This window comes from Homarus americanus, unplaced genomic scaffold (assembly GCF_018991925.1).
Source record: "Homarus americanus isolate GMGI-L3 unplaced genomic scaffold, GMGI_Hamer_2.0 scaffold6317, whole genome shotgun sequence".
NCBI lineage: Eukaryota > Metazoa > Arthropoda > Malacostraca > Decapoda > Nephropidae > Homarus > Homarus americanus.
The window spans coordinates 6,288,058-6,305,729 of record NW_024730668.1 but is presented as its reverse complement, the minus strand read 5'-3'; the positions used below and the strand labels follow the sequence as shown (position 1 = coordinate 6,305,729).

Genomic DNA, 17,672 nt, shown 5'->3' with positions numbered 1-17,672 from the left:
CCAGGGTGGCATTCCCATGTGTAGGAAAGTCAACTATTTGTGCAAGGTGGAGGTGTTGGGTGATGTTGCTGATGTCTAACTCATTGAAGTCACCGTATATAACTAGCTTAGCACATGGAAATCTGGATCTCACGGAGTCAGCAGTGTCTATTATATGAGTAACCAGTACATTGGTGGTAGGTGAGCGTTGGGGGTGATAAGTCACACAAACAATGAGGGAGACAAGCTGGCGGGGGTGGGAGATGGGAGTGACTTGAACCCACAAAGCTTCTCCATCCTCAGGTACATTAACACCTAGGTACATAACTACACCACCACCTTTACAGAATATATGTATGCAGCTAAAGCCTCTGTACAAGCTTTCATCGAAACCAACAGTAGGCTCATAGCTGATCTAGTAAATGCAGGATTAGGTCGTGTTGATGCACAGTTGTTGCCAGTTGGTCAACTAATTGCCACTTTACATATAGCTGAAACTAAATATCATCTAACTCCTATCTTTCAGGAGCATGAAGTGGAATATAATTACCCCTTCTTAGTGGCAACCTTAACACATAAGGAAATATTAATACACATTCCACTAAAATGAAATAAAAATAAAATTATTCATGGTACTTGGAACCATTTCCATTCAAAGCGAATGACGATCTTTTAATTCTGAAGAACAAACTGAACTAATAGTTGTTTCAGAAGATTTTTCATTAGTTGCTGTGACTGAGCATGAAATCCTAAATCATTATAAGTCAACATATTTACAATTGCATGTACTGTATGTCTGGCTTATGATTTCGCTTTCACATGGGCTGCAGAAGCTACTTGTGAATTAGCTGTCGTACAAACTAATGCCTCTACAGCTCTACAACCATGTGAATACACTCCAATACCACATAGGTTAGTGTTTCACGCACATGTCAATAATGTGCACTATTTTTATACATATTTTTTTAAATCAAACCAGTGTGATACTTATATGTTAGGATGTAGGTAAACATTTAGTAGTGGAATGTTATCATATCGCATCAGACTATTGTGAAATTAGCAGTAATGCAATTACAACCTTGCCTACTCGCCATCATCTTGCATTTGTTACGAACAATAATTCTGAACTGGTTCCCATACCATTTTTCCTGAATATAAATTTCAGTAGTCTCCATATTGTATTTGGTAAGCATAAACTTCTATCTTACTTTAATGACACACAGTTTCCTGACTTACAGGATTCTGTTACTTTATATTTATCTTCCGGTATAATCCTACCTGGTTTCATTATACATGCCATCATATATATCAGTTCCTTGATTGTTATGATAATTTGTTACAGAAAGATTTCTTCTAGATACACACTAGTTTCTACGAAAACTTTCTGGAAGGAATTACAAAGGCATGTGCAAGAAGCAAAAGTTAAGCTAAAGCACACTTTCTTTTAACAAGGTTAGATACACCAAGGATTTAAACCGTGAAGCCTCGGTTGGAGGTGGAGGTGGCCGAGCGGTGTAACAGCACCATTTGTATTATAAATATTCACCCATATGGATAACACCAAAATTATTCACTAAGTAAAACAACAATGACTCGGTAGTTATTCACTTCTGTAACTATCTCAGAAGTCAGGCGAGGTCACCTGACTAATCACAACACCCTGTCTGATGCTACTCTCCTGCTCAGAGGAGAGGGCAAATTCTTACTACTAGTTAAGGGGAGAGCACTTCACTTAAGTGTTCCCATACAAGCATACAAGTGTACCTAAAACACTTCCCTTGGAGAGAACTCACAATACATAATCTCCCCAAATAAATACTGTGTATATAGACGCTTTAACAACAAAGAAAGTCCAGAAGAAGTGTTTACATCAGCCCTGCCACCTTAAGAGTTCCAGAACTTATTTAAAACAATTGTGTAATAAAAAAAAAAAACGCGATTACAGTTGTCCTCACAACTCTCTTCTGTGCTGTGATCAAGGGTAGTGCTTTTGTGGAGTCAGAGGCCCCCATAGTGTGTGACGCTGCATCAAGTGTTGGTAAACAAAATGATAGTAGATTTCTTTCATTGCTGACGAGTGTGATACAGGATACCATACTACTTATTGACTTTACTGTGAATGGCTTGTATGTGGTTTCTCCAGTTAAGTTTCTCATCAACAATAACTCCGAGGAATTTAATATTTTGTTCGCGCTTGAGGACCATATTACCAAGGCACAGAGGGCTGAAATCTGGAGCCAAATTTTTCTTCTGGGAAAGATTGTGTAGTGGGTTTTGTCGAGGTTTAAGGTCAGCTTATTACCTTTTACCCAGTTCCTGACTTTAGTCAATTCATTATTCATAGTTCTCATCAAGGGATGGGGATCTGACCTGCTGGCATAGACATTACTATTGTCTGCAAATAAGTTGTATTTTATGAGTGTGCTGGAGTAGACTATATCATTTATACAACAAGAACATTACAGGACCAAGAATAGAACCTTGAGGGACGCCATACTGCTTCCTGTTAGACAGATATGAGGTAAACCAATTGTGGGATAAGCCCCTAACTCTGTAATGTTCAAGATTTGAAAGGAGGATGATATGGTTGACAATATCAGAAGCCTTAGAGAGGTCCAGGAATAGTCATACTATGAACTGACTGTCGTCAAGGAAATTTAAGATATCATTAGTAAGGGAAAGCTGGGCACTCTCAGTTGACCTAGCTCTTTATCCAAACTGATAATCTGTAAAGATGTTATTTGTGTGAGTCAAGGGATTCATAAGACTAATAATTCTCCTAGAGGGTTTTTACTTGTAAATTTATTGTTATTGCTAGCTTTAATTTTAACGGTTTCTGCTACAGATTATCTTTTATTTTATATTAGGTTTGAAAAATCTTTAATTCCTACTCTTATTTAATTTTGGGTTGAGGTTATCAGCCTAAGCGAATTCAGGCTGGAATCTATATACTATTTATACACTGTTTGCTTCTTTACCTTTGTTTGTTTCTTTATTAAGATTCTATAACTTAGGTGGTAGCTTAACGATGGGTTTAGTTCCTTGGGTTGAAAGGTCTATTTTTTTATGGTATTTTTGTACAATTTTTGCTTTTGTGGTAAAGCTACTTATATATTTAGTTCATTTATGACTTCCTAAGGCCCATGTTGAAGCTCCTATAGCAGGATCTATAATTTTGGCAGGTGTTTTATTGAAGTTAGGTGGTTATGGTTAAATTCGTGTTCTTTGTCTGTATCCTGAGGTGAACAAAATATTTTCTTGATTTTGAATGAGTGTGAGAATTTTAGGTGGAGTAATTGTAAGATTTATATGTTTACACCAGGTTGATATTAAATCGTTGATTGCTTATTCTTCAGTTGCTCATATCGGATTAGTGTTAAGAGAATTAGTAGTTTTTGGTTGATGAGGACAAACAGGGACTGCAGCAATTATAGTTGGTCATGGATTATGTTTTTCTGGATGTCAGAGGTTTGAATCATAGACCATGTTCATTGTAGACTTTATTCTATCAGTGTCAGCTGGTGACTGGCAACCGGGCGCTGACGTAGACAAGCCCCCCCCCCCCACCTCAACATGGGAAAACATATCGTACGATGGTACAATCTTACATCTCCCACCCCAAGTTAAAAGGAAATGACAATGCACATTTGAACTAACAAAAGGAAAACAATGCTCATAAAAACAACAATAATGCAAGAGAAACCAGTCAAACAAAGAAAAACAAAACTCTAAACTAATTTTACATCACATACACTACACCACGTATAGTGTGTCAACCAGTGTCAACCAGCCCGGGGGCCTACGGCCTCTCCTGGGCCTGGCCGCGTTCGACTGGGGAGGGGCCAGGGGTGCGAGCGAGGGCACCACCGGAGTAGTAGGCACAGGTGTGGAGCCATTTCGTCGGTGGCGTCTGTTGCGGATGGACACCCTGCCACTGCCACTCAACCTGACGGCATACTGCCTGTGAGGGCGGGCTTCCACCACTATGCCTGTCCTGTCCCAGAGCTTGGTAGCTGCGTCCTGCACACGCACATGCGGGCCCACGGCTAGGGGAGCCAGCTGGCGGGACACCTCCCCCCGCGACAAAAGGACCCCGTCCTGGGTTTCAGCCAAGCTCATCTCCCTCATACGAAGTGCCCGCCGCCAGTGCTGGTCCACCTTATAGTGCTGTCTGGCCACGGGAACATCGTCACGGAGCTGGCAGCCGGTGGCGAGTTGGGTGGGTGACTTGTTCACCCCCCCCGCAGAGGCGTGTTCAGGTACTGGAGGAGGGCCTGGGATGTCCTATCGCAGTCCAGGCTACCCCCGGGCCCAGTGTTATCCCTGAGGAGCCTCTTGGCGGCCTTGACCCCAGCCTCTGCCCTGCTATTGGACTGGGGGAAGTGGGCCGGCGAGAGGCGCACCTCGACCCCACTTGACTTGAGGAAATCTGTCATCTCAAGGCTGGCGAGGTTGGTACCTTCATCCGTGGAGATCTGCTCAGGTGCCCCCCACCTCGTGAAGTAGGCCCGGAAACGGGCGATGATTTTTCCAGAGGTGGCCTCGTTGGGGAAGTGGGCGATCTCTAGCCAACCTGTGAGTCGGTCAGCATATGCTAGGTACGTGTGGCCCTGCAGGTGGAACAAATCGGCCACCACTTGTTGAAAGGGATAGTCTGGCGCTGGGGTCAGAACCAAGGACTCTGGAGGCTGGGAAGGGGTGTGGGTCTCGCAAGCAGCACACCGGGACCGATGATACTGCAGGTCACCCTCCATGCCAGGCCAATAGACAGACTGCCGGGCCCGCCTGAGCATTGAGTCGAGGCCCTGGTGACCCACGTGCAGGCTAACGGCGACCCGGTGGCGGAGGGAGTCGGGGATGACAAGGCGTACGCAGCCCTGGTCAAAGGTGTAGGTGACCAACCCCCTGACCACAGCCAACCTGTCCCTCACCGAGAAGTATGGGCACAGACAGGCCACCTCCTGTGACTTGTGGGGGTGCCAGTCGCCCGCCAGCTCCCTCGACACTAGAATCTGGTATACTGGGTCGTCCGCAGCCGCTTTGCACACAGTGTCTTCGTCCATAGTGATGCACCCATCCTGATCCAGTGCTGCAATTGTGACTGCACACACTGCAGTGCACAGGTCCTCCTCTTGGTCTATGTCCTCCGCGTCGGGCGCCGCCCTGAAGGAGGGGAAGCGGGATAGGGCGTCAACTGCACAGTTCCGCTTCCCTGGCAAGTACTTGACCGTGAACCGGTACTGCAGGGTCTTCTCCTTGAGCATGAACAGGCATGGATTTGCTACATCCGTTAGGGCTCTGTCCCCTAGCAGGCCAACTAAGGGGCGGTGGTCCGTCACCAGAATGAGGTTCGGGCAGCCAAGGAGGAACAGCCTGGCCTTGCGCAGGCACCATACCTCAGCCAGGGCCTCCCCTTCTACTGCAGCGTAGCCGGCCTCGGCCGTGCTCAGATTTCGGCTACCGCACAGAGCCAACCGCCACCCTCCCCTGCAGCAGAAGGGCGTCTCTGGAGAGGCACAGGCACAGTATTGTTGCAGGACGACGAAGCCGATGCCCTCCCTGCTCCAATCCGTGACAGCTGCCGTAGGCCTGGAATTATCGTAGTTCTTCAAGCCGTCCCTGGCCATCTGACAGATGGTGTCCTGGGCTTGGCGAAACTTGAGTCGCAGCTGGTCGTCCCAATACACCCGCTTGCCCACTGGCTTCTTGAGGAGCTCACGGAAGGGCTCCATCACAGGTGCAGTGGCAAGGAAGGGAGCCAACTGATTAACCAGGCCATGCCATGACCTGATGTCAGTGATTGATGGCTGATCAGGCATGGGGAAGTCCTTGATGGCTGACAGACGTTGGGCAGTGGGCTGGTAGAGGTCCCACCCCAGGAGGAAACCCACAAACTCGGCTTCTCTCCTGCAGAACAAGAACTTTTCTGGTTTCAGTGTGATACCTGTGCGAGCGCAGGTCTCCAGAAAATCGTATGTGTGCCAGAACGCCCCCTTCACACTGGAGTCATAGAGGAGAGTGTCATCTATGCACTTGTACTTGCGGGGCACATCCTGAATAGCGTCGTCAAACCTCTTGGTGTAGGCATCTGACGCTGAACAATGTCCCATTGTCGTCCTACAGTATCGAAAACGGCCCCACGGCGTGATGAACGTGGTCAGGCGTCTACTCTCCTCCTCCAACTCCACCTGATGAAATCCCCAAAAGGCGTCGGCGACGGTTTTGAACGAGTGCGCTGGCACCCCAGACACCATGTCGAATGGTGCAGGTGTGTGGTGCGTCTCCCTCAGACAGCCTGCATTGAGGCGTTGGAAGTCTACAGTGCGCCTGGGCAGACCGTTTTTCTTGGCCACCACGACCATCCTGGCGCACCACTCCGTAGCCTCACCAGCAGGCACTGGCTGGATGACGCCTCTCCTGACGTCCTCCTCCAACTGGGCCTTCACCTCCGCTTCCCAGTGTTTCGGAACGGGAGCAGGTGTGTGACAGGCGTAGGGGGTCGTGTCAGGCGTCAGTTGGATACGGTGAGAGGGACCAGTCATGACTGGCAGTGGGGACCTGCTGGTATTGAATGCGGTAGATGAAAAGTGCGTGAGCAGCCATGCCTCCAACCTGGCCATATTTTCCTCCAAAGGAGGCAAGGGTATCTCAATTGGCCTAGGAGGGACACGACTGCTCTCAGGTAAAGGGTTCGGAGGTAGGTCGTCGGCAGTGTGCTGCCCCCCTCCATTGCCCACGGCAGCCACAGCACGTCTATGGAGCGGGAAGTCGACAGGCACCAAGTTGAGTCACTTGCAGGCCTCCAATGACAGGTAGAGGGCCTTGGCTGTCTGCACGAAGTAGACCTCCTGGACGGTGGACCCCTCGTCCACACTGAGGCGGAAGGGGGTGGACCCCAGACAAAAGAGCTGTTTGTTCGCCACTTCCCTCAGGCCATTACGGGCCCGAAGTTGCCCCGGACACAAACCGATGTCCCGGAGCAGGGATGCCCCTGCCACACACACCATAGCACCCGTGTCAGCCACAGCCAGCACAGAGATGGCGGGGGAATTGCCCCCAGCCTGGGTCACGAACACTTGTAACCTGGGGTGGCGGAATAGCTGGGCTGTTGCCACTGTGACAGCACCTGACACATCCACAGGAGCACTTAGGACTGACTTGCTCCTGCAACACCTTTTGAAGTGACCAACCTTAGAGCAATTGCGACATGTGGCCCCACTTGCAGGGCAGTTACTTTTGCCAGAGGCATGTGACATGCCGCAGTTACCACAGTGCGTGCGACTTGGGTGTCCAGGTTGGGCGCCAGCTACCTCAAATTCACCGGTGACGTCATCACCAACCGCTGCTGCCTCCGCGGCTGTTCCCACCACTGCCTGGCCAGACGTACGACACAATACACCAGCATCCCTCACTGCTGCCTCAAATAACATACACTTGTTTCTAAGCACTTCAACACTATTATAACTCGAGTACCCCTGGAAAATTTCCCTTTTCAACACTGGGTTACTCAGGCCCACCATAACTTTACGTAATAGCATGTACTCAGAGAGATCGTTAAAACACGTGGGACATTTAAATTCACACTCCACTGCCTCTGCAAAGCAGCGTTGAAAATACCTTTTCATGGGCTACTCTTCACCTTGTTTGCTGTTGAAAAACTCGTTCCATTTCACAGCTTGGTTTGACGATTGAAGAACCATTCCACTGATGGCGTCCAGGGCTTCCTTGGGCGAGAGCTGCTCCCACTGACCGCTGGGGTATCTCAAGTCAATCACCCTTTGGAGTGCAGGGGCGCAGTTCAGGCGAATGTGGAGTGTGGCCACCAGTTGTGACCACCCGTTCAACAGAACCCATGACTCCATGGGCCGCCTCCATGTCCTAAACGCAGCTGCTGGCATTTCTGCCTCACACTTCTCTGGAGCGACAGCTGCTGAGGGCTTCATGACTGGCATAGAAGCATGACCACCGCCAGCAACTAGAGACGCCATCTGAGCCATTAATGCACTCATGGCCTGCTGCTGGGCGCGCGTGGTGTTCCCCGCCAGTGTAGAGATGCCCTGGCGTCCCCTTGAGGGCATCGAGAATCGTGGACGTGTAGGGGTCATGTCAGCGTTCTTGTCAGGGCTGTAATGGCGTGTCAGGCCCCTGGATCCTACTCACTGCGCCATGTGAGAGGTTTGAATCATAGACCATGTTCTGTGTAGACTTTATTCTAACAGAGTCAGCTGGTGACTGGCAACCGGGCGCTGCCATAGACAAGCCCCCCCTTCCACCTCAACATGGGAAAACATATCGTACTATGGTACAATCTTACACTGGATTATTTTGTCTTGCTAATATACAGTAGTTTATGAGCGTTTAGGAAGTCGAAGGTTTATTAAGTTTTATACCTAGTTTATGATTATGATGATTCTTATTGAGAATTGGAAATATAGCAGCTCCTCCTACTATTAATTTATTGGGAGAAATTATTTTAATTTTAAGTGTAGTTAGGTGAAGCAAGATTCGAATATTTGGGATTGCTTTACTATCTTTTTTTAGGGCTGCATACACATTATACATATATTCAATGAGTCAGCATGGGTTGTTTTTAAATTATTTTTTTCTTGTTGTTCAGGAAAAGTTTCTGAATACTTGGTGTTGCTACTACTGTACATTGGTTGCCTTTAAATGTTCTTATTGTAAAAAACAATTATAATCTTACCAAGATTTTAGTTTAAAAAGTTTAATAAAAACGTTGGTTTGTGGTGCCAAAATTATAAATTATTTATTCTATACCGTGATTTGATATATTACTATACATTTAACTAGGTTAGTATTTTTATGTAGAAGAGCTTTTAGTTGTATTTTATTGTCTCTTATAAGCTTATATTATAATAGTGTAAGAATAATTGAATGAGAAATTATAACTTTAAATTCTTCTTCAGTTGTAATAACTTTAATTTTTTATTGAATTTCTTTTATATTTTTAAGATTTGTACTTTTTATTTCTTCAATAGTATAATTTTATAGGGGCGACTATATAGAGGGAGACAAAAGGTTTAATCGTTTTATATATTTAGTTCTTTTTTTTTTACTATCTATAGGAGCTTTAATTGTATGGCCCAATATAATTAGAATTTTATTAGGCTGGGACGGTTATGGTTAGTGTCATACGCGCTAGTTATTTTTTACCAAAATGAAAAATCTGCAAATGCAGGTATACTAACAGTTCTGTTTAATCGAGTAGGTGATGTTGTTATTCTGCTTAGAATTTCTTTGATGTTTATAGCTGGAGGTTGAAACTTTATTTTGTACAGAAGATATATAAGGGATTCTAATTTGTTACTAATAAAGTGTTTATTTATTCTGACAGCTATAACAAAGAGATCACATATTCCTTTTTCTGCTTGACTTCCAGCTGCCATAGCAGCTCCTACCCCAGTATCTGCTTCAGTTCATTCTTCTACGTTGGTTACAGCAGGTGTTTATTTACTGATTCGGTTTAGCCCTGCTTTAATATGGTCAGAATCTCAATCTGTTTTATTAATTGTTTCTTGCTTAACAATATTTATAGCAGGGCCCCCTTAGAAACCTTTCCTATACGCAAAGGACGTTTCCAGGTAGTACACCTCGACATCGTGGGACCTCTTCCATCATCCTGCGGCAACACCTACATCTTCACCTGCATTGACCGTTTCACCAGGTGGACAGAAGCCATTCCCATGCCCAAAGCTACAACAGAGTCCGCCCTCCGCGCCTTCCTGTCCGGTTGGGTCTCCCGTTTCGGTCCCCCTACGACCGTCATCACTGACCAAGGAGCCCAGTTTGAGTCACAACTCTGGCACAGCCTCCTACAGTTCCTCGGCACTTCTAGGCACCGCACTACCTCTTACCACCCTCAATCAAACGTCATGGTAGAACGGTTCCACCGGCAGCTGAAGGACGCAATCAAGGTTCAGCACGACCCTTACAGCTGGACGGATGCTCTGCCCTTAGTGCTCCTCGGCATTCGTGCATCTCACAAGGGGGACATGGACTGCAGCCCAGCAGATCTCACCCTAGGCGAGCCCCTTCGCCTACCGGGAGACTTTTCACTCCCTCCTGACCTCGACCACTCCACTCCCACCGTCCGTCACGACCTACTGCAGAAACTACGACAAGCATTTTCTGCATTCAGAACCACTGCCCCACGCCAGCCTTCCCGGCGCCCTGAACACGTCCCTCCTGCTCTACTCAACGTCGAGTATGATTTCGTCAGGCGCGATGCTCACCGCAACCCACTTCAATGCCCCTACGACGGACCCTTCCAGGTTGTTGCACGTTCAGCGAAGTTCCTGACGATCATCCGCTATGGCAGACACGACACCGTCAGCGTAGATCGAGTGAAGCCGGCCACCTTACCCGTTGAACCCCCAGCCCAGCACTACCCCTAACAAACTACACCTACACCAGCCTGCCCGCAGTTACCTCTTGCAGCATAACCCCGTCCACAACATTTCTGGGCACCTTCTTTTCATCCTCAGGTACCTACTGCTCCTGTTGTGGACCCTGCTGCTGTCGTGGACCCTGCTGCTGTCATGGACCCTCCTCCTGACGTGGCACCTGCTCCTGACGTGGACCCAGACAACCCAGCCAGTGACTCTGAGGATTTTGCTCCTGCGCGGCAGCAGCACAACAACCATTGCCTGTTCAACTTTTTCTAATTCACAACTCTCCTTCTCCCCTGATTCTCCCACAGGTTCTGTATTACTAGACGGAGTCGTCACCAGTAGCGGCCGAATCGTCCACACCCCTGCCCGTTATGTCTCTCGTGTGGGATACAACACTGCCGACAACAATTCTCCAGCAGCGCCCGGAGGGGAGGGAGAATATTGTAGTGGATACTCTCCCCTACAACAGTCTAGCCGCATCCCATAGTAACAGAGTTCTGCCAAAGCCTAGTCGCCTAGAGTTGCACCAAGTTTCTCTGACGAGTCTAGACATGGGGGGGGGGGGGGTCGACACCGGCAACTTGTACTTCCGTTCCACGTCTGCTGAACGTGTATATACGCTCCCATTCTCGCCGTGTAGGGGGCTTCAACCTGGAGGCCAGCAACACGCAACACCTCCTCTAACGAAGCTCCTGCACAGCATCTCCCTCAGCACGCTACTCACCCAACAGGACCTCTGAGCAAGCTTCTCACCACACGGCAACTCCCTAGCACTGCACTGTACTTACAATATATAAAGAAAACGCAATGTGAGTTTCTCTCCTACCTCATCCTGAGTGTGAGATATCTACTGGCCACATTCAGTACGCCACAATATTAAGGATTTTAGCCCTCGGTTTTGCAGATTTAGCTTTTTTTCATTTATTAGCTCATGCTTTATTTAAAGCGTTGTTGTTTATGTAAAAGAATATCAAGATATTCGTTGTATGGGTAGATTAGTTTTTAGGATACCTTTAACTAGAACTTGTATAAATTTGGCTAATTTAGCTTTATGTGGAATACCATTTTTAGCTGGGTTTTATTCTAAAGATTTAATTTTAGAAGTAGCTTTTTAAGAAATATTAATTTATTGGCCTTTATTTTATATGCTTTGGCCACAGGGCTAACAGTGTGTTATAGATTTCGTTTAGTTTATTATAGTTTAACAGGTTTATTTAATTTAAAGAGAATAAGTCAGGTTAACGATAAAAGAGTTGTAATAACCAGATCAATAATGAGATTAAGAGTTGGTGGTGTTACAGGCGGGGCTTTTTTATCTTGGCTTATTTTTCCCGAGTCATATATAATTTGTCTAACTTTTACATTTAAGGTATTAGCTTTAGGATCTAGAGTACTAGGTGCTATAATTGGATATTTATTAAATATCATAAGTGTTAATTATTGGTTGCACAGATTAAAAAGTTATAGTGGAGTAGTATTTATAGGGTCTACTCTACTGTATATGGTGTATACCTTTTTTATTTACACTTAATTCAAGTCATATTAGGTTAAAAACTGCAGCTACTTGTATAAAAGTTGGTGACTACGGATGGTCTGAATATTTTGGTGGTCGAGGTTTATATTCTAGTGTTATACATCAGTCAGGGTATTTACAGGTTTCTCAAACTAGCGCAGTGAGAACTTATATAAAAAGGTTTTTATTTGGGGTAATTGTTGTATTCCTTATCATAATTTACTTACATAATTTAAAATTAGAATTTTGCTTTGAAGCAGCAACGGTGGCAAACTTGCCTGTAAGTAGAAAGGTTTATATAATTAATTAAACATTTTGTTAATTAAAATCTAACTTTTTTGTAGATTTTTAAATTTTTAGAAGTTAATACTTCAGTTCTACAACGAAAATGTAGCGTGTTATTTACACTATAAAATAAATATAAACGGAATTCAACCGCTTAAAGTGAAGTCAGAAGCTTTTTTTGGCATAAATATTTCCTTGAGAGGGACACAAAGGCCAGTTTCATCATTAACAGTGATGGGCCTCTATTTTGGCTTCTCTCAAAGATTAGAGGCCTAGAATAGACCAAGGCTTAGGCCGAAACTAAGTGCAATACTTCGCTTTCTAATCTTAAAGCCAGTTTATAAAAACACCTTATGAATGCAATTCATGAATCATAAATTGAATATAGCTCTAATGAGGTCATTCTAAGGCACCTTGATACCATTCATATTCATAGTAAAGACCAAAAAGCAAAATCAATAAAAGTAAAGCTCCTGCTAGGACTCAAGAAAATATGTTTGTTAAATGAATAATAGAAGCAACAGGAAGTAAAAGAGTAATTTCAACATCAAAACTCAAGAAAATAACGGCAATTAAGAAGAATCGCAAGGAAAAAGGGAGTCGTGCAGAGCCTTTAGGATCAAATCCACACTCTAATGGAGAGTTTTTTTCCGATCTGTAATGAGTTTTTTGATAAAATAGAAGCAAGAATTATAACTACAGCTCTAATTACTAAAGATGTCAAGATTACGTAAATATAATGAAAATTAATTTTTCTAGAAATTCTAGGCTTTTTGGTTGGAAGCCAAATATACTTATTATATTAAAAAATTAATTAACCTCCTCATCAATAGATAAAGATATATAAAAATAATCATACAACATCTACAAAGTGTCAGTATCAAGCAGCTGCTTCAAAACCAAAATGATGGTCTGAAGAGCAGTGACATATATAAAGGCGGTAAAAACAAATAGCTAAATAAGAAGTTCCAATAACAACATGAAGACCATGGAAACCAGTTGCTACAAAAAAAGTAGACCCATAGACAGAGTCTGCAATTGTAAATGAAGCTTCTACATATTCAAAAGCTTGAAGAGCAGAAAAATAAACACCTAGAATAATTATTAAAGCAAGACTTTGAATGGCTTCTGAATGATTAGAGCTAGTAATAGCATGATGTGCTCATGTCACGGTGGCTCCGGATGATAAGAGAATTGTTGTATTTAAAAGCGGAATTTGGAAAGAATTAAATGGTTGAATACCAACGGGCGGCCAACATATCCCAATTTGGTTGTTGGTGAAAGCCTACTATGAAAGAATGCTCAAAAAAAGGAGAAAAAGAACAGAACCTCTGATACAATAAAAAGAATTATTCCTCAACGAAGTCCTTTTATTACAGCTTGGGTGTGGAGACCTTGATAGGTTCCCTCACGTGTAACATCTCGTCATCATTGAATTATTGTTAAAATAGTAGCTAAAAAGCTTAGAAGCAGCAAGTCCATGTTAAGTTGGTGAAATAATTTAACAAGGCCTTTGGTTAATATTATAGCTCTCACTGACCCTGTTAAGGGTCAAGGTCTCATATCAACTAAGTGGAAAGCGTGGTGTCCGTGTGATGATGACATTAGTTAACTTCTCTGGCATAAAAAGTTCTTAAAACGGTAAATACATACGATTGAATTATTGCAACAGCAGATTCTAGTATTAAAAGAAGGATTTGAGCCAACATTAAGAATGACACTAAGGTTATGGATAAAGAAGGACCTATATTACCTAAAAGTGTTAATAAGAGATGTCCGGCAATTATATTAGCTGCTAGTCGGACGGCTAAAGTTCCTGGTCGAATAATATTTCTTAAAGTTTCTACTAATACCATAAATGGTATTAGAAGACCTGGGGTCCCCTGAGGTAATATATGAGCAAGTATATGTTGGATATGGTTGATTCAACCAAATATAATGAAAGTGAGTCACAGAGGCAGGGCAAGTGCAAGAGTCATTGCAAGATGTCTTGAGGGAGACAGTTTAAGAGCAGATTTTATAAAACAGTTTATAATAAAAAATAAAAGAAAACCAATAAGGAATATAAAAAATAGATTTAACCATAAATGGGGTGCTATTTGAGGCATCAAAAAGTTTTCCAATGGAATTACTTGAGCTTGACAAGCTCATATTATTATTAACTAACTTTTTCCACCAAAAGTAGGCGCCTCTATACTTGCTTTCAGTCATCGAGTGAAAGATCGGATGAGGAAGAGATTCAATTTAAAAAGGCTGAGACTGACAGACTTTCTACTGCAATTAGTATAAATCTATGGTTAGTACCACAAATTTCTGTACATTGCCCGAAAATAATCCTGGTCGGTTAACCATAACTCTAATTTGGTTAAGACGTCCAGGGATTGCATCTGCTTTTACTTCTAAGGTTGGAACAGTTCAAGAATGAATTACGTCGGCAGCAGAAACCAATATACGGATTTGTGTATTTATAGGCAATACAGTTCGATTACCTACATCTAGAAGGCGAAAACCAGACAAATCTAGTTCGTTAGATGGAGTTATATATGAGTCAAATTCTACTTGCAGAAAGTCTGAATTTTCATAACTTCAATATCATTGATGTCCAATAGTTTTAAGAGTAATTCTAGGATTGTTAACTTCATCTAAAAGATAAAGTAGTCGAAGTGAAGGAAGAGCATTAAAAACAAGAATAATAGCAGGAAGGATTGTCCAAATAACTTCAATTGTCTGGTTTTCAAGAAGAAATCGATTAACAAATGTTTTGGAAAATATAGCGGTTATTATGTAACCAACAAAAATAGTAATTAAAATTAATACAACCATAGTGAAAGAAAATAAGTTGCTCTTTAAGGGGCGACGCACTGTCTTGGAATCCTAGGTGACCTCATGTTGCCATTACTAAAAGGAAATAATTTTCCCTAACAGGAGCTTAAATCCTGCACATCTTTCTGTCATTTTAGTAGTTAGTAATTGTAGGAATTTCTATGTAAATGTGGTCAGCTGGTGGATAAGCATGCTGTCATTCAATTAAAGTAGGTAAAAATAATGAAAATATAACTGTTCGTTTTACTACCAAGGCTTCTCATACAATAATAATGAAACTAAGAACGGCTACAAGAGAGATTATTGATTCAATCGAGGAAAGGACATTTCTTGCGGTAAATGCATCTAGATAATCAGAATATCGTCGTGGTATTCCATTTAATCCTAAAAAATGCTGGGGAAAGAAGGTGATAATTACTCCTGTAAATAGTGTTAAAAAATGAATTTTTAATCATTTAGGATTTATGGACAGACCTGTAAAAAGTGGAAATCTGTGAGCAATTCCTGGAAAGATACCAAAGACAGCTCCTATAGAGAGTACATAATGGAAGCGAGCAACAAAATAATATGTACCATGAAGAATAATATCGATAGATGAGTTTGCAAGAATTACTCCGGTAAGACAGCCAACTGTAAAAAGGAAAATAAATCCTAGTGCTCATAGTAAGGATGGGCTGTAGTTGACTTGAGTTCCTTGGAGGGTACCGAATCATCTAAAAATGTTAATTCCAGTTGGAACATCAATAATTATTGTTGCTGAAGTAAAGTAGGCTCGTGTATCAACATCCATACCTACAGTAGATATGTGGTGAGCACAAACAACAAACCCAAGAATTCCGATTGCTATTATAGCATAAATTATACCTAGAGTTCCAAAGGCTTCTTTTTTCCCGGACTCTTGTGTGACAATATGAGAGATTACACCGAAGGCTGGGAGAATAATAATATACACTTCAGGATGCCCAAAGAATCAGAATAAGTGTTGATAAAGTACTGGGTCTCCTCCTCCCGCAGGGTCAAAGAATGAAGTATTTAAATTTCGATCTGTTAAAAGTATAGTAATAGCTCCTGCTAGAACAGGAAGTGAAAGAAGTAAAAGAATAGCTGTCATAAATATTGATCATACAAATAATGGTATTCGGTCTATTGTTATACCTTTTCTTCGTATATTGATAGCAGTTGTCATAAAATTTACTGCACCTAAAATAGATGAAACATCAGCTAGGTGAAGTGAGAAGATTCCTAAGTCAACAGAAGCACCCGCATGGGCAAAGAGAGGAGGATAAACAGTTCATCCGGTTCCTACCCCACTTTCTACTATTCCACTTGTTAGTAATAATGTTAAAGAAAAGGGTAGAAGTCAAAATCTTATATTATTTATACGAGGAAATGCTATATCTGGAGCACCTAATATAAGTGGAACTAGTCAGTTCCCAAAACCTCCAATTATAATAGGTATAACTATAAAAAAATATAACAAATGCGTGAGCTGTTACTACTACATTATAGATTTGGTCGTCACCAATGAGATTTCCTGGTTGACCTAATTCAGCACGAATTACCAATCTTAATGAAGTTCCTACTATGTTTGCTCATGCTCCGAAAAAAAAATATAGAGTACCAATGTCTTTATAATTTGTTGAAAAGATCATCGTTGCGTGATAAGGTGGCTGAGGAATAGGCGATAGATTGTAAATCGAAAACAAGTTTAAACTTTCTTATTAGGCTGCATAGTGGAAATTAATTCAGACTTTAGATTGCAAATCTTAAGATGTGTATATCACTGGGGCTTAAAAAAAATATGAAAGTATTACAAGATTTAAAAGATTTTTCTTTTTTTGACAACTTTGAAGGATGTTAGTTTAAATAACTTAAAATCTTAGAATATAATGAAAACTGATGGGGTAATGAGTCCAAAAATATTAATAAATGTTATAATAGGAGTAAAAAATCTGTCTTCGGTGGGGCGACGACGATTTTAGTTTATGTGAAAATAGAACTAGCGCAGAAATTGAAATTCTTTAGTAATAATATAGGGAAATTAAAGTAGATGCTAGAAAGATCAATAAAGGAACAAAGAAATTATTTGAGGTTATTTCTTGAATTAAAATTCATTTAGAAAAAATACAGTAAAAGGTGGTAGTCCCCCTAGTGAAAGTAAAGATAAAAGTATAAGAATTTTATTAAGCATGGGGGAAGCATTATTAGAAGTAATTTGAGACAAATTAAAAATCTGTTGGAAGTGAAAAATTAGTGCTACTGAAGTAGATATGAAGTAGATATTAAAGAGTAAAAAGCAAAGTATACTGTTCACATATTTTCACTGATTAAGATAGCAAAAAGTATTCATGCTATATGATTAATAGAAGAAAAAGCTATAATTTTTCGAAGCATCGTTTGATTAATACCTCCAACTGCCCCGATAATTGCTGACAATATAATTGCATAAAATAGAATTGAAGTTACTAAATGAATAAAAGTAAGATACGAGATTAAAAGTATAGGAGCAATTTTTTGAACAGTTATGAGTGCAATAGATTCAATTCAATTTATCCCTTCTATAACAACTTGGGGAAACCAAAAATCAAATGGGCTGCTCCTAGTTTAAGAAGAAGAGCTAGACTTAAACAAAGTGGTGCAAAGCCGGGAGAAATGAATAC

At 42.2% G+C, this 17,672-nt stretch overlaps 2 pseudogenes; both read right to left on the bottom strand.

The window, feature by feature from the left end:
* Positions 1-12,986: 12,986 nt before the first annotated feature.
* LOC121867219 lies at positions 12,987-13,809 on the bottom strand (annotated as a pseudogene).
* Positions 13,810-15,982: 2,173 nt separating this feature from the next.
* Positions 15,983-16,664, bottom strand: LOC121867340 (annotated as a pseudogene).
* Positions 16,665-17,672: the final 1,008 nt, after the last annotated feature.